The 21,758-nt window shown below is 45.8% G+C and overlaps 1 long non-coding RNA gene across 1 annotated transcript in view; it reads left to right on the top strand.

Moving 5' to 3' along the window:
• Positions 1-20,378, top strand: part of LOC143793883 (uncharacterized) — a 287,791-nt gene extending 267,413 nt beyond the window's left edge. The window contains exons 3-4 of the long non-coding RNA XR_013220314.1: positions 16,779-16,847; positions 19,854-20,378. This is a non-coding gene — a long non-coding RNA (uncharacterized LOC143793883). The remainder of the gene's footprint in view (positions 1-16,778; positions 16,848-19,853) is intronic.
• The last annotated feature ends 1,380 nt before the right edge of the window (positions 20,379-21,758 follow it).

Genomic DNA, 21,758 nt, shown 5'->3' with positions numbered 1-21,758 from the left:
TTTTTCATTGACACCAGGGGATCCTGCGTTGCTCAATGTGGATGCGTTTTTTCTGGCCTTGGGGTTGCTTTATGACGAACCTCATTTGGAGCTTCAGGCAGAAAAAACTTTGATGTCCCTATCTCAGGGGCAAGATGAAGCGGAAATTTACTGCCAAAGATTCCGTAAATGGTCTGTGCTTACTCAGTGGAATGAGTGCGCCCTGGCGGCGACTTTCAGAGAGGGTCTCTCTGATGCCATTAAGGATGTTATGGTGGGGTTCCCTGTGCCTGCGGGTCTGAATGAGTCCATGACAATGGCTATTCAGATCGATAGGCGTTTGCGGGAGCGCAAACCAGTGCACCATCTGGCGGTGTCCACTGAGAAGTCGCCAGAGAGTATGCAGTGTGATAGAATTCTGTCCCGAAGCGAGCGGCAGAATTTTAGACGGAAAAATGGGTTGTGTTTCTATTGTGGTGATTCTACTCATGTTATATCAGCATGCTCTAAGCGCACTAAAAAGCTTGGTAAATCTGTTTCCATTTGCACCTTACCGTCTAAATTTATTCTATCTGTGACCCTGATTTGCTCTTTGTCATCTATTACCACGGACGCCTATGTCGACTCTGGCGCCGCTTTGAGTCTTATGGATTGGTCCTTTGCCAAACGCTGTGGGTATGATTTAGAGCCTTTGGAGACTCCTATTCCTCTGAAGGGGATTGACTCCACCCCATTGGCTAATAATAAACCACAATACTGGACACAAGTAACTATGCGTATTAATCCGGATCACCAGGAGATTATTCGCTTTCTGGTGCTGTATAATCTACATGATGATTTGGTGCTAGGATTGCCTTGGCTGCAATCTCACAACCCAGTCCTCGACTGGAGAGCTATGTCTGTGTTGAGCTGGGGATGTAAGGGGGCTCATGGGGATGTACCTGTGGTTTCCATTTCATCATCCATTCCCTCTGAAATTCCTGAGTTCCTGTCTGACTATCGTGACGTCTTTGAAGAATCCAAGCTTGGTTCGTTACCTCCGCACCGAGAGTGCGATTGTGCCATAGATTTAATCCCGGGTAGTAAATACCCAAAGGGTCGTTTATTTAATCTGTCTGTGCCTGAACATGCTGCTATGCGAGAATATATAAAGGAGTCCTTGGAAAAGGGACATATTCGTCCATCGTCATCTCCCTTAGGAGCCGGTTTTTTCTTTGTGTCAAAAAAAGACGGCTCTTTGAGACCATGTATTGATTATCGGCTTTTGAATAAAATCACTGTTAAATATCAATACCCATTGCCGTTGCTGACTGATTTGTTTGCTCGCATAAAGGGGGCCAAGTGGTTCTCTAAGATTGACCTTCGTGGGGCGTATAATTTGGTGCGAATCAGGCAGGGGGATGAGTGGAAAACCGCATTTAATACGCCCGAGGGCCACTTTGAGTATTTAGTGATGCCTTTTGGTCTTTCTAATGCTCCGTCAGTTTTCCAGTCCTTTATGCATGATATTTTTCGCGATTATTTGGATAAATTTATGATTGTGTATCTGGATGATATTCTGATTTTTTCGGATGACTGGGACTCTCATGTCCAGCAAGTCAGGAGGGTTTTTCAGGTTTTGCGGTCTAATTCTTTGTGTGTGAAGGGTTCTAAGTGTGTTTTTGGGGTACAGAGGATTTCCTTTTTGGGATATATTTTTTCCCCCTCTTCCATTGAAATGGATCCTGTCAAGGTTCAGGCTATTGGTGATTGGACGCAACCCTCTTCTCTTAAGAGTCTTCAGAAATTTTTGGGCTTTGCTAACTTTTATCGTCGATTTATTGCTGGTTTTTCGGATATTGCTAAGCCATTGACCGATTTGACTAAGAAGGGTGCTGATGTTGCTGATTGGTCCCCTGATGCTGTGGAGGCCTTTCGGGAGCTTAAGCGCCGTTTTTCCTCTGCCCCTGTGTTGCGTCAGCCTGATGTTGCTCTACCTTTTCAGGTTGAGGTCGACGCTTCTGAGATCGGAGCTGGGGCAGTGTTGTCGCAGAAAAGTTCTGACTGCTCCGTGATGAGGCCTTGTGCCTTCTTTTCCCGTAAATTTTCGCCCGCTGAGCGGAATTATGATGTTGGGAATCGGGAGCTTTTGGCCATGAAGTGGGCTTTTGAGGAGTGGCGCCATTGGCTTGAGGGGGCCAGACATCAGGTGGTGGTATTGACTGACCACAAAAATTTGATTTATCTTGAGACCGCCAGGCGCCTGAATCCTAGACAGGCGCGCTGGTCATTATTTTTCTCTCGGTTTAATTTTGTGGTGTCATACCTACCGGGTTCTAAGAATGTTAAGGCGGATGCCCTTTCTAGGAGTTTTGAGCCTGACTCGCCTGGTAACTCTGAGCCCACAGGTATCCTTAAGGATGGAGTGGTATTGTCAGCCGTTTCTCCAGACCTGCGGCGGGCCTTGCAGGAGTTTCAGGCGGAGAGACCTGATCGTTGCCCACCTGATAAACTGTTTGTTCCTGATGATTGGACCAGTAGAGTCATCTCTGAGGTTCATTCTTCTGCGTTGGCAGGTCATCCTGGCATTTTTGGTACCAGGGATTTGGTGGCAAGGTCCTTCTGGTGGCCTTCCCTGTCACGAGATGTGCGAGGCTTTGTGCAGTCTTGTGACGTTTGTGCTCGGGCCAAGCCTTGTTGTTCTCGGGCTAGTGGATTATTGTTGCCCTTGCCTATTCCTAAGAGGCCTTGGACGCACATCTCGATGGATTTTATTTCAGATCTGCCTGTTTCTCAGAAGATGTCTGTCATCTGGGTGGTGTGTGACCGTTTTTCTAAGATGGTCCATTTGGTTCCTCTGCCCAAGTTACCTTCTTCTTCCGAGTTGGTTCCTCTGTTTTTTCAAAATGTTGTTCGTTTGCATGGTATTCCTGAGAATATCGTTTCTGAAAGAGGGACCCAATTCGTGTCTAGATTTTGGCGGGCATTCTGTGCTAGGATGGGCATAGATTTATCTTTTTCGTCCGCTTTCCATCCTCAGACGAATGGCCAGACCGAGCAGATTAATCAGACCCTGGAGACATATCTGAGGTGTTTTGTGTCTGCTGACCAGGATGATTGGGTTGCTTTTTTGCCATTGGCGGAGTTCGCTCTCAATAATCGGGCCAGCTCTGCCACTTTGGTGTCCCCGTTTTTCTGTAATTCGGGGTTTCATCCTCGATTTTCCTCTGGTCAGGTGGAATCTTCGGATTGTCCTGGAGTGGATGCTGTGGTGGAGAGATTGCATCAGATCTGGGGGCAGGTGGTGGACAATTTGAGGTTGTCCCAGGAGAAGACTCAGCTTTTTGCCAACCGCCACCGTCGTGTTGGTCCTCGGCTTTCTGTTGGGGATTTGGTGTGGTTGTCTTCTCATTTTGTCCCTATGAGGGTCTCTTCTCCTAAGTTTAAGCCTCGGTTTATCGGCCCGTATAAGATATTGGAGATTCTTAACCCTGTTTCCTTCCGTTTGGACCTCCCTGCATCCTTTTCTATTCATAACGTTTTTCATCGGTCATTATTGCGCAGGTATGAGGTACCGGTTGTGCCTTCCGTTGAGCCTCCTGCTCCGGTGTTGGTTGAGGGTGAGTTGGAGTACGTTGTGGAGAAAATCTTGGACTCTCGTGTTTCCAGACGGAGACTCCAGTATCTGGTCAAGTGGAAGGGATACGGCCAGGAGGATAATTCTTGGGTGAATGCATCTGATGTTCATGCCTCCGATCTGGTTCGTGCCTTTCATAGGGCCCATCCTGATCGCCCTGGTGGTTCTGGTGAGGGTTCGGTGCCCCCTCCTTGAGGGGGGGGTACTGTTGTGAATTTGGATTCTGGGCTCCCCCGGTGGCTACTGGTGGAATTGAACTGGTGTCTTCATCTTCTCTGTTCACCTGTTCCCATCAAGATGTGGGAGTCGCTATATAACCTTGCTGCTCTGTTAGTTGCTTGCCGGTCAACAATGTTATCAGAAGCCTCTCTGTGCTTGTTCCTGCTCCTAGACAACTACTAGATAAGTTGGACTCTTGTCCATGTTTGTTTTTGCATTTTGTTCCAGTTCACAGCTGTAGTTTCGTTACTGTGTCTGGAAAGCTCTTGTGAACGGGAATTGCCACTCTGGTGTTATGAGTTAATGCCAGAGTTTTAAAGTAATTTCTGGATGGTGTTTTTGATAGGCTTTTCAGCTGACCATGAAAGTGCCCTTTCTGTCTTCTGCTATGTAGTAAGTGGACCTCAAATTTGCTAAACCTATTTTCATACTACGTTTGTTATTTCATCTCAACTCACCGCCAATACATGTGGGGGGCCTCTGTCTCCTTTCGGGGTATTTCTCTAGAGGTGAGCTAGGACTAATATTTTCCTCTGCTAGCTTTATTTAGTCCTCCGGCTGGGCTGGGCATCTAGAATCAACGTAGGCATGCTACCCGGCCACTGCTAGTTGTGCGTTAGGTTTAGTTCATGGTCAGCTCAGTTCCCATCTTCCAAGAGTTAGTTCCTATATATGCTTATGCTATGTTCTCTTGCCATTGAGATCATGACACTCCTCTAACCTTTTGCCCCAAAACTGCAGCCATGGGTTCTTCTAAGCAGCTGCCTAGCGCTCTGAAAATTAAAATGGTGGAGGCCCACAAAGCAGGAGAAAGCTATAAGAAAATAGCAAAGTGTTTTCAAGTTGCCCTTTCCTCAGTTCAAATTGTAATTAAGAAATGGCAGTTAACAGGAACAGTGGAGGTCAAGATAATGTCAGTGAGAGCTGCTCATATGATTGCTAAGAGGTAAATCAGAACCCCTGCTTAGCTGCAAAAGACCTTCAGAAAGATTTAGCAGACTCTAGAGTTGTGGTACATTGTTCTACTGTTCAGAGACACCTTATCAAATATGGTCTTCATAGAAGAGTCATCAGAAGAAAACCTACCTCTCCTGCATCGTCACCATAAAATTCAGAAACAGAAATTCATGATGTTAACATAACACAATCTGTAAACTACCCGTATTTTTCGCTTTATAAGATGCACCTTATAATAAGACGCCCCCCCAAACTTGGTGAAGGAAAATAGAAAAAAATAATTTTTTAAGTTGAATGGGGGTCTGTTTTATAATGCCAGTGTCCGTCTTGCAAATCATATATATGTCCCTCATCCTGGTATCTATATAACTCCCATCCTGACTCACTGCCTCCTTGTGCTGGTACATTACCCCCTTGTGCTGGCACACTGGCACACTGCCCCCTTGTGCTGGCACATTGCCCCCTCTGGAACATTGCCCCCCCTTGTGCTGGTACATTGCACCCCTGTGCTCCTGGTACATTGGCACATTGCCCCCTTGTGCTGGCACATTGCCCCCATCCCATCCTGAATATAGCCCCCCCAGTCACTATATGACCTCCTGCTTGCATGCACATGACCCACCTCTCTCTATATGCCCCCACTGCTGGCCCGCACATGGCCCCCCCGGTCACTATATGTCCCCCTGCTGGCACGCACATGATAAAATAACAAACACTTAACTCACCTTCCGATGATGGCTCTGTACTCCCAGCTCCTCGGTTGCGCTTCCTGTTTCCTGGACATCCGATCATGTGACCTGGGCACACAGTGATAACATCACTGTGCTGTGCCAATCACATGATCGGATGTCGGCACAGACGCAGGAAGAGCCACGGGAGAGCTGGGAGCATGGAGCCATCATCGGAAGGTGAGATAAGTGTTTGTTATTTTATCATGTGCGTGCCAGCAGGGGGGCATATAGTGACCGGGGGAGTCCATGTCTGTGCCAGCAGGGAGCATATAGAGAGAGAGGGGGCCATGTGTGTACCAGGAGGGCGGCATATAGAAAGTGGGGGGTCATGTGCGTGCAAGCAGGGGGCATATAGAGTGACCGGTGGGGCATATTCATGATGGGAGGGGGGGAGTGCAGGCACATGTAATATGCGCCGCTCTCCTGTCAACCAACTTGGTGCAGCTTCAGCACCTAGGTGATGGACAGCGAGTGTATTGAATATTACATGAGGGTGATGAGTGGGGGCACGTGATCTCCCACTGTCTGTGCAGTCTGCAGCCACCTGACACCACTCCAGAGTCCCCCCCTCCTCTACAGCACAGTACACATTCGGATTGTAAGACGCACCCCCTCCCCCCACTTTCCCCCAAAATTTAGGGGAACAAAAGTGCATCTTATAATCTGAAAAATATGGTAACTGAAGTTAAAAAGAGGATGGCTTCTACAAATGAATAATGATCCTAAACACACGTCAAAATCCACAATAGACTACCTCAAATGACGCAAGCTAAAGGTTTTACAATGGCCCTCACTGTCTTTTTATCTGAACATGATTGAAAATCTGTGGCTAGACTTCAAAATAGCAGAGTATGCAAGAGGACCCAGAAATCTCACAGAAGTGGAAGAATTTTTTGTAAGGAGGTTGCTTTCCCTGCTTCTTGCCTGGAACCACATAGTCAGACAGCTGGGTTGTTGGGGGGAAGACATTCTGCCCTGGACAGAGGGGACCAGGGGACTGCTGGGAAGAGAGAGGGGAGTGGTCAGAAAAGAGCGGGAGAGCAGAGAGAAGGCAGCGCGCCAAAGAGAGGGCAGGCTGCAGCGCCGTGCTCCCCTAAAAGTAGTGCTCCCCGTGAGGGCACTGAGGCTGAGATACCCACCAGAGTGAAGGCTGGATGTGGGGGTGTAGATTTGGAAGCCTCCTGAATCAGAGACAGTGACTGTGCAGCCCTGGTGACCGCAGTGACAAGCAAAGATCCCTGAGTGTGATAAGTAACTGCCCAGTGTGTGTGTGACAGCGTTATTACAGAGAGACTGTCAGCCTGGTACACAGAGGCTCCTGCAGCAGCGACGGAGGCTGTGCTATTTCCTGGTTCCAGTTTCACTTTGAGAAGAACAGGCTGCAGAGGCTTAACCCCGGACTTTCCAGGAGACACAGAAGAGACTTCAGGATCTCAAGCCCTGCTGGTGACTGTATCCACATTGGGAAATAAGGACCCTCCAGTCAGGACCTCCCTGGGCTGATAAGTTACCAGAACACTCGTTATTCGTTAACCCTTTTGATTCCGCTTAATTGTTTACTGTTTACTGTTTGACTCCATTAACCCCCTGTTTACTCCCTGCGAGGAGAATTTTACCCCTGTTAATAAATCCCCTTCAACAGTTGGTCTGTCTGTTCCGTGGTGACATACGCAACCCTGCACTCTATTACACTTGGCGTAGTCGGCAGGATGTCACACGGTAGCGCGGAAGGGGCAGACCAAGCAGTTGATGGAGGTCCCAGGTCTAGCATCTCCCTGGGAGCCATGTTAGCTAACCTGCCAAGATTTTCAGGGAGTAATGTCATGTTGTGGGGTTGGACGGAGCGCATCCGAGGGATGATGCGGATGTATCCTATGACACCGGCTCTGCAGGTGGAAATAGCTGTGATGGCCCTAGAGGGGGATGCACGGGACTCTGTTATGCTCAGACCCCCTCAGGCGAGAGATACCCTGGACAAAGTATTACGTATACTTGAGGAGACGCATGGGGACCCCACTGACGTAGGGGAGCTGCGCATGCGACTGTTCCGCCGGGTACAAAGAGAGGGGGAGACCGTGACGCAATATATGAACGCACTGCAGGAGATTCATACTGCCATTATACGGAAGGACGGCGTAGGTGTGGGGTCAGTTGACGTTGTGCTGCGAGACCAACTGGTGACAGGCTTGCGAGATGTGTTGATGAAACATGCCCTGTGAGAGCGCATGCGCGTAAAGCTAGACATGACTTTCTCTGAGGTCGGGAGTGAGGCACGCACGCGCGAGCAAGAGCAAGGGGTGGTAGGGCCAGGGGGAAAGGTATGGAGCAGGGAGGTAACAGCCCCTCAATGGGTAGAAGACTTGAAGAAGGAGGTTAAACGAGTCCGTGAGGAGGTGGCTGAATATAAGAAGATCTCTGCTGCAGAGTACAGCCCTCCGGTGCGAGAAAGAGAGACCGCCCCCCAAAGTGAGACTAGTGCCGCTCGGCAAAGAAGACTGCCTAGATGCTACAACTGCAGAGCACCCAGTCACAATGAAGAGGAGGCGATGTGGACCCGAGATTCCCAGCTGAAGATAAGAAGAATCTGGGAGGAGATTGAGAGTTTGGGGAAAGCCCTTACTGCCGTTTTGGGGACCAGCGGCATACCCCGAGGCAACGTGCGGAAGCCGCCAGAAAGAGATAGAGGAGAGGTGAGCAGCATGAAGAAGGCTTCGGTGGTGGCCCCAGGGTGTAACTCTATATCCTGGGGTGAAGAGCAGCCGCAGATGAGAGATGTCCCCCGCCGAGGTCGACGATCCAGACTGAAGCGCCCTCCAGACCGTCGCAGACGTGAGTGCTGGTCATGCAGAAAGGTGGGACACATGTCCAGAAATTGCCCTACCCAAGAAGAGCGGTGGCAGAGATCCGCTCACTCCTCTGAGGGTCCTGCTAACTGGAGGGAACTGTTGTGAATTTACCTTTTGGCTCCCTCTAGTGGCTACTAGTGATTTTACTCTGGGTATGTCTATCATCCCTTGTATGCTCACCTGGGTCGTTAGGTCAGAGGTGTTGCTATATAAGCTCCCTGGACCTTCAGTTCAATGCCTGGCAACGTTGATATCAGAGCTAATCTGTAGTGCTCTTGTCTACTGATCCTGGTTCCTGCTTGATTAAGCTAAGTCTGCTTTCTTGCTTTTTTGCTATTTGTTTTTGTTTGCATTTTTGTCCAGCTTGTACATAATCTGTATCCTATCCTTGCTGGAAGCTCTAGGGAGGCTGGAGTTCTCCCCCCGGGCCGTTAGACGGTTCGGGGGTTCTTGAATCTCCAGTGTGGATTTTTGTTAGGGTTTTCGTTGACCATATAAGTTATCTTACTACATTCTGCTATTAGTAAGTGGGCCTCTCTTTGCTAAACCTAGTTCATCTCTGTGTTTGTCATTTCCTCTTACCTCACCGTTATTATTTGTGGGGGGCTTGTATCCTGCTTTTGGGGTCTATTCTCTGGAGGCAAGAGAGGTCTTTGTTTTCCTCTTCTAGGGGTAGTTAGTCCTCCGGCTGGCGCGAGACATCTAGCGACCAACGTAGGCATGTTCCCCGGCTACTTCTAGTGTTGGCGTTAGGAGTAGATATATGGTCAACCCAGTTACCACTGCCCTATGAGCTGGATTTTTGTACTTCGCAGACTTGCTGATATCTCTGAGACCCTCGCCATTGGGGTCATAACAGTTTGCCAGGCCAGTATTAAATGTTAAATGCATTGCAGAAGCGGGATTATAAGAAAGAAAGTTCTGAGTTTTTTTTTCTCTCTCTCATTTTTTTTTTTTCTTTTCCCCTTTACTCTGAGTGGCTTGTGTTTGCTGCAGACATGAATGTCCAGACCTTGATTACAAGTGTGGACCAGCTTGCTGCTCGTGTGCAGGGCATACAAGATTATGTTATCAGAAATCCTATGTCAGAACCTAAGATACCGATTCCTGAACCGTTTTCCGGAGACCGATTTAAATTTAGAAATTTCAGGAATAATTGTAAATTGTTTTTGTCCCTGAGACCCTGTTCATCTGGAGACTCCGCTCAGCAAGTAAAAATTGTTATTTCTTTTTTACGGGGCGACCCTCAGGATTGGGCTTTCTCGCTGGCGCCAGGAGATCCGGCATTGGCTGACATTGATGCGTTTTTTCTGGCGCTCGGTTTGCTTTATGAGGAACCCAATCTTGAGATCCAGGCAGAAAAAGCCTTGCTGGCGATGTCTCAGGGCCAGGACGAGGCTGAAGTGTATTGCCAAAAATTTCGGAAATGGTCCGTGCTGACCCAATGGAACGAGTGTGCATTGGCTGCAAATTTTAGAAATGGCCTTTCTGAAGCCATTAAGAATGTGATGGTGGGTTTTCCCATTCCCACAGGTCTGAATGATTCTATGGCCCTGGCTATTCAAATCGACCGGCGGTTGCGGGAGCGCAAAACCGCAAATTCCCTCATGGTGTTGTCTGAACAGGCACCTGATTTAATGCAATGTGATAGAATCCTGACTAGAAATGAGCGGAAAATTCATAGACGCCAGAATGGCTTGTGTTACTATTGTGGTGATTCTACACATGTTATCTCAGCATGCTCTAAACGTCTTACTAAGGTTGTTAGTCCGGTCGCCATTGGTAATTTGCAACCTAAATTTATTCTATCTGTAACTTTGATTTGCTCACTGTCATCGTATCCTGTTATGGCGTTTGTGGACTCAGGTGCGGCCCTGAGCCTTATGGATCTGTCATTTGCCAAGCGCTGCGGATTTGTTCTTGAGCCATTGGAAAATCCTATCCCTCTTAGGGGTATTGATTCTACGCCATTGGCAAAAAATAAACCGCAGTTTTGGACACAGGTTACCATGTGCATGACTCCCGAACATCGGGAGGTAATACGTTTTCTTGTTCTGCATAAAATGCATGATTTGGTTGTTTTGGGTTTGCCATGGTTACAGACCCATAATCCAGTCTTGGACTGGAAGGCTATGTCAGTGTCAAGTTGGGGCTGCCATGGAATTCATGGAGATTCCCTGCCCTTGTCTATTGCTTCTTCTACGCCTTTGGAAGTTCCGGCGTATTTGTCTGATTATCAGGATGTCTTCAGCGAGTCTAAGTCCAGTGCACTGCCTCCTCATAGGGAATGTGACTGTGCAATAGATTTGATTCCTGGCAGTAAGTTTCCTAAGGGGAGACTGTTTAATCTGTCGGTACCTGAACATACCGCGATGCGTTCATATATCAAGGAGTCTCTTGAGAAGGGGCATATCCGTCCTTCTTCTTCCCCTCTTGGTGCGGGATTCTTTTTTGTGGCCAAAAAGGACGGATCTTTGAGGCCTTGTATTGACTATCGGCTTTTAAATAAGATCACTGTCAAATTTCAGTATCCTTTGCCGCTGTTGTCAGATTTGTTTGCCCGGATTAAAGGTGCCAAGTGGTTCACCAAGATAGACCTTCGTGGTGCGTACAACCTTGTGCGCATTAGGCAGGGCGATGAATGGAAAACCGCATTCAATACGCCCGAAGGTCATTTTGAGTACTTGGTGATGCCATTTGGGCTCTCTAATGCACCTTCAGTTTTTCAGTCCTTCATGCATGACATTTTCCGGAAGTATCTGGATAAATTTTTGATTGTTTATCTGGATGATATTCTGGTTTTTTCTGATGATTGGGACTCGCATGTGGAGCAGGTCAGGATGGTTTTTGAGATTCTGCGTGAGAATTCTTTGTTTGTAAAAGGCTCAAAGTGTCTCTTTGGTGTACAGAAGGTTCCCTTTTTGGGGTTCATTTTTTCCCCTTCTGCTGTGGAGATGGATCCAGTCAAGGTCCGAGCTATTCATGATTGGACTCAACCCTCGTCAGTTAAGAGTCTTCAGAAGTTCTTGGGTTTTGCTAACTTCTACCGTCGTTTTATCGCAAATTTCTCTAGCGTTGTTAAACCGCTGACGGATATGACCAAAAAAGGCTCTGATGTAGCTAACTGGGCTCCTGCTGCCGTGGAGGCTTTCCAGGAGTTGAAACGCCGGTTTACTTCGGCGCCTGTTTTGTGCCAGCCTGACGTCTCACTTCCCTTTCAGGTTGAGGTGGATGCTTCGGAGATTGGGGCAGGGGCCGTTTTGTCGCAGAGAGGCCCTGGTTACTCTACTATGAGACCTTGTGCCTTTTTCTCTAGGAAGTTTTCGCCGGCAGAGCGAAATTATGATGTGGGCAATCGGGAGTTGTTGGCCATGAAGTGGGCATTTGAGGAGTGGCGTCATTGGCTCGAGGGTGCTAAGCATCGTGTGGTGGTCTTGACTGATCACAAAAATTTGATGTATCTCGAGTCTGCTAAACGCCTGAATCCTAGACAGGCCCGCTGGTCATTGTTTTTCTCCCGTTTTGACTTTGTGGTCTCGTATTTACCAGGTTCTAAGAATGTGAAGGCCGATGCTCTGTCTAGGAGCTTTGTGCCTGATGCTCCTGGAGTCGCTGAACCTGAGGGTATTCTTAAGGAAGGAGTTATCTTGTCAGCTATTTCTCCAGATCTGCGACGTGTGTTGCAGAGATTTCAGGCTGGTAGGCCTGACTCTTGTCCACCTGACAGATTGTTTGTGCCTGCTAAATGGACCAGCAGAGTCATTTCCGAGGTTCATTCCTCAGTGTTGGCAGGGCACCCGGGAATTTTTGGCACCAGAGATCTGGTGGCCAGGTCCTTTTGGTGGCCTTCCTTGTCTAGGGATGTGCGGTCATTTGTGCAGTCCTGTGGTACTTGTGCTCGAGCTAAGCCTTGCTGTTCTCGTGCCAGCGGGTTGCTCTTGCCCTTGCCTGTCCCGAAGAGACCTTGGACACACATCTCTATGGATTTCATTTCGGATCTTCCGGTGTCTAAGGGCATGTCTGTCATCTGGGTGATATGTGATCGTTTCTCCAAGATGGTCCATCTGGTTCCTTTGCCTAAGCTGCCTTCCTCTTCTGATCTGGTTCCTGTGTTCTTTCAGAACGTGGTTCGTTTGCACGGCATTCCTGAGAATATTGTGTCGGACAGAGGATCCCAGTTTGTTTCCAGGTTCTGGCGATCCTTTTGTGGTAGGATGGGCATTGATTTGTCGTTTTCGTCCGCTTTTCATCCACAGACTAACGGACAAACGGAACGAACTAATCAGACTCTGGAGGCGTATTTGAGGTGTTTTGTCTCTTCTGATCAGGATGATTGGGTGACCTTCTTGCCGTTGGCTGAATTTGCCCTTAATAATCGGGCTAGTTCTGCCACCTTGGTTTCGCCATTTTTCTGCAACTCCGGTTTCCATCCTCGTTTTTCCTCGGGACATGTGGAGCCTTCTGACTGTCCTGGAGTGGATTCCGTGGTGGATAGGTTGCAGCGGATCTGGAATCATGTGGTGGACAACTTGAAGTTGTCACAGGAGAAGGCTCAGCGTTTTGCCAACCGCCGCCGCGGTGTGGGTCCCCGACTTCGTGTTGGGGATTTGGTATGGCTGTCTTCTCGATTTGTTCCTATGAAGGTCTCCTCTCCCAAATTTAAGCCTCGATTCATTGGTCCTTACAAGATATTGGAGATCCTTAATCCTGTATCCTTTCGCCTGGATCTTCCGGTGTCGTTTGCCATTCACAACGTATTTCATAGGTCCTTGTTGCGGCGGTACGTTGTGCCTGTGGTTCCTTCTGCTGAGCCTCCTGCTCCGGTGTTGGTTGAGGGCGAGTTGGAGTACGTGGTGGAGAAGATCTTAGATTCTCGTCTCTCCAGGCGGAGGCTTCAGTACCTGGTCAAGTGGAAGGGCTATGGTCAGGAAGATAATTCCTGGGTGGTCGCCTCTGATGTGCATGCGGCCGATTTAGTTCGTGCCTTTCACGCCGCTCATCCTGATCGCCCTGGTGGTCTTGGTGAGGGTTCGGTGACCCCTCACTAAGGGGGGGGGTACTGTTGTGAATTTACCTTTTGGCTCCCTCTAGTGGCTACTAGTGATTTTACTCTGGGTATGTCTATCATCCCTTGTATGCTCACCTGGGTCGTTAGGTCAGGGGTGTTGCTATATAAGCTCCCTGGACCTTCAGTTCAATGCCTGGCAATGTTGATATCAGAGCTAATCTGTAGTGCTCTTGTCTACTGATCCTGGTTCCTGCTTGATTAAGCTAAGTCTGCTTTCTTGCTTTTTTGCTATTTGTTTTTGTTTGCATTTTTGTCCAGCTTGTACATAATCTGTATCCTATCCTTGCTGGAAGCTCTAGGGAGGCTGGAGTTCTCCCCCCGGGCCGTTAGACGGTTCGGGGGTTCTTGAATCTCCAGTGTGGATTTTTGTTAGGGTTTTCGTTGACCATATAAGTTATCTTACTACATTCTGCTATTAGTAAGTGGGCCTCTCTTTGCTAAACCTAGTTCATCTCTGTGTTTGTCATTTCCTCTTACCTCACCGTTATTATTTGTGGGGGGCTTGTATCCTGCTTTTGGGGTCTATTCTCTGGAGGCAAGAGAGGTCTTTGTTTTCCTCTTCTAGGGGTAGTTAGTCCTCCGGCTGGCGCGAGACATCTAGCGACCAACGTAGGCATGTTCCCCGGCTACTTCTAGTGTTGGCGTTAGGAGTAGATATATGGTCAACCCAGTTACCACTGCCCTATGAGCTGGATTTTTGTACTTCGCAGACTTGCTGATATCTCTGAGACCCTCGCCATTGGGGTCATAACAGGGGACGTCGCCCCTGGAGGGAATGGTACGGCAGAAAGAGAAGAGTTCCACCTAGGACAAGACAGTATCACAATGTCGGACGCCAAGGAGAGGTGGAGAAGGTGTCAAGCATCTCTGGTGAAATGACTGCGCTGTCCCAATGCGTAAAGGCGAACCTGGTGGATCTACAGCCTGGGTCTGAAGGTTTTGTTGGTGAGACTCAGTCCAGAGGAAAGAAAGTGACGTTCACTCAAGAAGACCACCGAAGTGCTTTACTACCTTGCCCAGCACGAGTACCCGAAGAAGGAGAGAGAGTGCCAAGTGTTCCTGCGACACTCGTTTTCAAGGTCCGAGCCAATGAGAAGGAGAAACCACTGATGTCATCCCCTGAGGTGAAGAATGTGCTGGCTGTCAGCTCACCAGTTCCTGATCGGACAGGGGAAATGGAACAGCTGTGTGAGACAGGGCGTGTGGTTGAGAAGCCCTGGGAAGTGATGTCCGCAGAGCCCGGCGCAGATGACAAAGAGTCCGGCCTGCATGGTCTTAATTCATCTGACTCAAGCTTCGACGAGAATGCTCCTGTCAAAGAGAGGGGGAGCTATGGAGAAGAATTACCTGTACTAAGCCCCCAGACTGAGGAACCCGAGCAAGAAGCCCCTACGCAAACACCTGCTACCGGCAAGGCTAAGAAGAAGAAGAAAAAGAAGAAGAGGACAGCAGTTGTTGATGAAGCAGAGAAAGCATATCTCAACCTGACTGATGAACAGCTCCTAAACCATTTAGTTTGGGAGTATGTGCAAGAAGAAAGGCAGAAGGAGATGCAAGGATTGCCAGTATCTGACTCCCCTCAGAAGAACAAAGAGAAGCACGAAGAGACCTCGCCCGTGGAATGGCGAGCTTTAAGAGAGGGGGAATGTAAGGACGTTGCTTTCCCTGCTCCTTGCCTGGAACCACATAGTCAGACAGCTGGGTTGTTGGGGGGAAGACGTTCTGCCCTGGACAGAGGGGACCAGGGGACTGCTGGGAAGAGAGAGGGGAGTGGTCAGAAAAGAGCGGGAGAGCAGAGAGAAGGCAGCGCGCCAAAGAGAGGGCAGGCTGCAGCGCCATGCTCCCCTAAAAGTAGTGCTCCCCGTGAGGGCACTGAGGCTGAGATACCCACCAGAGTGAAGGCTGGATGTGGGGGTGTAGATTTGGAAGCCTCCTGAATCAGAGACAGTGACTGTGCAGCCCTGGTGACCGCAGTGACAAGCAAAGATCCCTGAGTGTGATAAGTAACTGCCCATTGTGTGTGTGACAGCATTATTACAGAGAGACTGTCAGCCTGGTACACAGAGGCTCCTGCAGCAGCGACGGAGGCTGTGCTATTTCCTGGTTCCAGTTTCACTTTGAGAAGAACAGGCTGCAGAGGCTTAACCCCGGACTTTCCAGGAGACACAGAAGAGACTTCAGGATCTCAAGCCCTGCTGGTGACTGTATCCACATTGGGAAATAAGGACCCTCCAGTCAGGACCTCCCTGGGCTGATAAGTTACCAGAACACTCGTTAACCCTTTTGATTCCGCTTAATTGTTTACTGTTTACTGTTTGACTCCATTAACCCCCTGTTTACTCCCTGCGAGGAGAATTTTACCCCTGTTAATAAATCCCCTTCAACAGTTGGTCTGTCTGTTCCGTGGTGACATACGCAACCCTGCACTCTATTACACTTTCAAGAAGGAATGGATCAAAATACCTCAAACAAGAACTGAAAACTCTTGTGTGGCTACAAAAAGTGTTTACAAGCTGTGATACTTGCAAAAGGGGGTTCTACTAGGTGCTAACAATGTAGGGTGCCCAAACTATTGCATCAGCCCATTTTCCCTTTTGTAAATATTAATGTTTGCCTAAAATACTAAGTAAATGTGTCATCTTTAACTTTAGGACTTTTAGCGATCATTTCATCTTCACCTTACTTAACTGTTCACAATAACAGCAATTTTGACCAGGGGTGCCCAAACCTTTACATGCCACTGTATATACATACTGTAATATATACAGCTCTGGCAAAAATTAAGAGACCACTGCAAAATGTTCAGTATGTCTGGTTTTTCTTTTTATAGGTATATTTTTGAGTAAAATGTAAATTGTTCTTTTATTCTATAAACTTCTGACAACATGTCTCTGAATTTCCAAGCAATACATTTTATATTTTTTTCTGACAGAAATGGTCAAAATTAAAAACAAAAAACAGTGCTTTCAGACCTCAAATAATGCAAAGAAAACAAGTTCATAATCATTTAGAAACAACAATACTAATCTTTTAACTCAGGAAAAGTTCAGAAATCAATATTTTGTGGAATAACCATGATTTTTATTCACAGCTTTCATGATTCTTAGCATGCTTTCCACCAGTCTTTCACACTGTTTCTGGCGCAAAAATGTAAGCAGTTCTTCTTTGTTTGATGGCATTTGACTATCCATCATCCTCTTGATTACATTCCAGAGATTTCCAATGGGGTTCAGGTCTGGAGATTGGGCTGCCCATGACAGGGTTTTGATCTGGTGGTCTCTTAATTTTTGCCAGAGCTGTAGTTTCACTTTTTGTATTGAGGAACTGAAATAAATTAACTTTTTGATGATATTCTAATTTAGTGAGAAGCACTTCTATCAAATGAAACCAAATCTACTCTGGAAGAAGATTTATGACAGTTAGAATAAAAGGTGAATTCCTTGAAAAAGCATTAATGTAACTAAAGACATCAGAGTTGTTCCTTATGTAACCAATTCTTTAAGGTTAGCATAGGACTACTATGTGAAGACAATGTGTCCATGTTTTTGTCCAGATTGATGTTAGTCTCCCATTATGATTAGTTTGCCTTTTTGGTATTTATGAACTTTTTTCATGAGAATATTAAGAAAATAAAATCTCACCATTGTTGGTTGTATAAATACAGTATATGCAGTTGTGCTCAAAAGTTTCCATACCCCAGCAGAATTTTTGCTTTCTTGGCCTTTTTCCAGAGAATATGAATTATAACACAAAAACTTTTTCTCCACTAATGGTTAGTAGTAGTTAGTACCATGGTTCCACTATGGTAGGGTGAAGGCATTTATTGTCAAACTACTGTGTTTTATCTTTTAAAATCATAACGACAACCCAAAACATCCAAATGACCCTGATCAAAAGTTCACATACCCCATTTCTTAATACTGTGTATTGCCCCCTCTAACAACAATGACAGCTTGAGGTCTTTTGTGCTAGTTGCGGATGAGGTTCTTTATTTTCTCAGATAGTAAAGGTGTCCACTCTTCTTGGCAAAAAGCCTCCAGCTCCTGTAAATTCCTGGGCTGTCTAGCATGAACTGTGCTCTTGAGATCTCCCCAGAGTGGCTCAATAATATTGAGGTCAGGAGACTGAGATGGCCACTCCAGAACCTTCACTTTGTCCTGCTGTAGACAATGACAGGTCGACTTAGCCTTGTGTTTTGGATCGTTGTCATGTTGAAATGTCCAAGTACGTCCCATGGGCAGCTTCCAGGCTGATGAGTGCAAGTTTGCCTCCGGTATTTGTTGATAACGTACTGCATTCATCTTTCCTTCAACTTTGACCAAGTTTCCATGCCTTTGTAGCTCACACATCCTCAAAACATCAGCAATCTACCTTCGTGTTTTACAGTAGGAATGGTGTTCCTTTCATCATAGGCCTTGTTGACCTCTTTTCAAATGTAACGTTTATGGTTCTGGCTAAAAAGTTAACTTTTGGTCTCATCACTCCAAATTACCTTGTTCCAGAAGTTTTGAGGCTTGTCTCTGTGCTGTTTTGGGTATTGTAGGTAAGATACTTTGTGGCATTTGGGCAGTAATGGCTTTCTTCTGGCGATTTGACCATGCAGCCCATTTTTCTTCCAGTGCCTCCTTATTGTGCATCTTCAAACAGCCTCACCTCTAGTTTTCAGATTCCTGCATTTCAGCTGATTTTATTTGTGGGTTTTTCTTTGCATCCCGAACAATTTTCCTGGCAGTTGTGGATGATATTTTTGTTGGTCTACTTGACCGTGGTTTTGTTTTTACAGAGCCCCTGATTTTCCATTTGTTAATCACAGTTTGAACGCTGCTGACTGGCATTATCAATTCCTTGGATATCTTTTTGTATCCCTTTCCTGTTTTATACAGTTCATCGACCTTTCCCCATAGATCCATTGACAATTATTTTGCTTTCCCCATGGCTCACAATCCAGAAATGTCAGTGGCTGGATGAAAGATGCAAGAGTCTGTCTGGATCCCCGAAACTCACTCAGCTTTTATGCACACACACTGATTACAAGCAAACAGGTCACAGGTGAGGATGTTACCTTTAGTAGCCATTCAAACCCATTTGTGTCAACTTCTGTGCATGTTATCAGGCTAAAATCACCAGGGTATGTGAACTTTTGATCAGGGTCATTTGGATGTTGTAGGTTGTCATTGTGATTTAAAAAGAGAAAACAGTAGTTTGACAATAAATGGCCTCATCCAACCATTAACCATGAATTGAGAGAAAGTGTTGGCGTTATCATTCATATTCTATGAAAAAAGGCCAAGGAAGCAAAAATTCTGCCGGGGTATGTAAACTTTTGAGCACAACTATATCTTCCCTCCAGTATTTTGCCAGTGTCACAATATATACACCTATACAGTATACATATATACAAGCCTTCATACAAAACTTCAGCATGCAAAAAAAAAAATCAACATTATACCCTGATTTCTGCCATGTAAATTTGTGGCCAGATTGGGAAATCATTTTTGACAATAATATTTAACAAAAAGTAGTGACTTTCATCATATCGCCAAAAATGTTTCCACCCTCAGAATGTATAATTTTGCCATGGGGGTCAAGAAAAACTGTCTAATTCTTATGAATAACAGTAATCTGCTTTGCCATCCCAATGCTAGTCATATATTAGCACGGTGAAGTCAGTTTGCTATTTATGATGTAAAAGTGACAGCTCTGGCTGCTACTGTATTCTGATCAACCCCTAACCATGTTTCAGTAAACCATGATTGGTAAACTTGCCACTACATGGTCTCAGTGAAGAAATCAGCTTCCTGATTGTTCTTTAATCTGCATTTGAAGTTTAGAATAACGTTTCTGTGCATAGTGTCGGGACTGTGAGTAGCATCTGCCTTGGGGCTTCCACCTGCATTTATGTCTCTACCTACCTCCTTTTTTAAAGTTTTCATTGGCACAGTCTTAGCTATGGGCAGTTCTTTCACAGATTCAGCTCCCAGAGGTCTTCATTAAAATGGCACCGGTAGTGGCACATGCACAGATTGCCCTCTAGGCAGTCTTCAGTAAAATGGCACCAATGGCGGCGCAAGCTCAGATTCATTCATTTTACTAAAGATTTGCGCAAGGAGGGTGCCTGCGTGAACTTTAAAAAAGGAGGCAGATGCCAACACCAGAGGCAGGCAGAGGGGCCAGGGCATAGTCGGAGACCCTAATCACAGTTCCGCCCCTATGCACCGAACGGTTATTCCACCCAAACTTCAAATGCGGATTAAAGAACTGCCAAAAAGCAGATTTCTTCACTAAAGGTATCTCTTGAATCTGTATAATCATGCCATAATGGCCACGCCTTTAGTTTACCATGCAAAATTGTGATGAAATTTGACCCATGTGCTGTCCACATCTTAATAATAATATAATTAAAATGTGATTTTTTTTTTTCTTCTGTTTTAACTAAGTTTATGTCAACAAAAGGAAAAAGGCAAAGTATTTATTTCCTGTGATGGAGGAATCGCTGATAAATAATGCTTTGTATATCAAAGAGAAGAACAGTTCCGGCATAGGCACACCATGCACTACATTAATAGATGGACTATTTGTAACAGTAACCTGATATTGTTTATGCAGCAGCTTCTAATATTGTGTCAAAAAGAAACATCAAAGTGCAAAGAAAATCCTGAACACACTACTTCAAAAGAAATATTTGAGGTGGTGCTACAGTACAACCCATGGGAATGTCATGGAAAATATTGTGCCCCTGATTAAAACCTGCAGCACAAGGTCTCTGTTGCGATTAATCAAAGCAATGCATTTTGGTATGTCAGAGCACAACAATAAAAATAACAAAGATTTTTTTTTCTATGCAAATTGTTGTTTTTTTTTGTATCAGGTCTCTTATTTGTATTAACTTTCTACCAGCTCACTTCAGATCAGCTCGTCAATAAATAGATATGTAGGCTTCTCAGAAAATAACACAGTTGGTGCCGAAATTACCGTAAGTACTTTTACTTTTATCACACTAAGGCACAACAATTATAATTGTCACTGTCTCTGATGATATGAATAAAATGTAGTTTTTATTTTGATGTACTGTATATACAGTGCAGTGGCATGTAAATGTGTCATCTTTAACTTTAGGCCTTTTACAGATCATTTTATCTTCAACTTGCTTAACTGTTCACAATACCAGTCAATTTGACTGGGGGTGCCCAAACTTTTACGTGCCACTGTATGTATGTGCATATATATATATATATATATATATATATATATATATATATATATATATATATATATATATATATAATATATATATATATACACAGTTAATTAAAAAAATTATATATATATTATGTGTATATAGTCTCCATTTCAAAGATCTGGCGGTATTTAAAGGGAATCTGTCACCCCATTTTTGGCCTATAAGCTAAGGCCACCGCCATCAGGGGCTTATCTACAGCATTCTGTAATGCTGTAGATAAGCCCCCGCTGTAACTGGAACGATAAGAAAAACAAGTTAGATTATACTCACCCAGGGGCGGTCCCGGCGCGGTCCAGTCCGATGGGCGTCACAGTCCGAGTCCGGCGCCTCCCATCTTCATACGATGACGTCCTCTTCTTTGCCTCCTGTCGCGGCTCCTGCGCAGGCGTACTTTGTCTTGGGGCAGACACCAGGAAAAGAAGTATCAATTGACCCACAGTAGTAATTTGATAATGGCACTCAGCAGTCAGCTATGGCCCATGCATGAGGTATCAGGGTCTGGGCCAGCATTTACAGCTTTGAATGGAAGTTTCAACTAAGATGAGGTGGGTGAGGGACCGGTGTAAGTCTGCTTTGCTGGGAGCCCTGATACCTCATGCAACACCTCAAACAGCGTTTTTGCTTAGCCACACTCAGATGGCCCAAGTATCAGCTTGATAGAGCACTAATGTTAGAAAAATGTAAGGATAGTAAAATATGAAGTTGACTGATCAATTGACCCACAGTAGAACATTTTATAATGGCAAGCAAGCAGTCAACCATGGGCTATGCATGAGGCATTAGGGTTTGGACCAGCATTTACAGCTTTGAAACTTGGTTGAAATTAAGAGATCATTGAAGGACAGGTGTAGGCCTGCTGTGCTGGGAGCCCTGCCAAATTCAGACAACACACATGAAGTAAAACACCTATATAGAAAAGAAACACCACAAATATATTAAACATGAAAAACTAGGAATACCCAGCACAATATATTACCCAAAAGAAGTATTCATAGTAAAAATATTAAAATAGAAATATCACTTTATTGACAATTAATAAAACATGATTACACAAAATACCAAAGGGAAAAATACTTTTCTTGCAGGAAAAAATTGATGTTGC

Source organism: Ranitomeya variabilis, chromosome 1, assembly GCF_051348905.1.
Source record: "Ranitomeya variabilis isolate aRanVar5 chromosome 1, aRanVar5.hap1, whole genome shotgun sequence".
Lineage (NCBI taxonomy): Eukaryota > Metazoa > Chordata > Amphibia > Anura > Dendrobatidae > Ranitomeya > Ranitomeya variabilis.
Note: the sequence above shows the minus strand (reverse complement) of the source record. Positions and strands in the feature narration are given on the sequence as shown.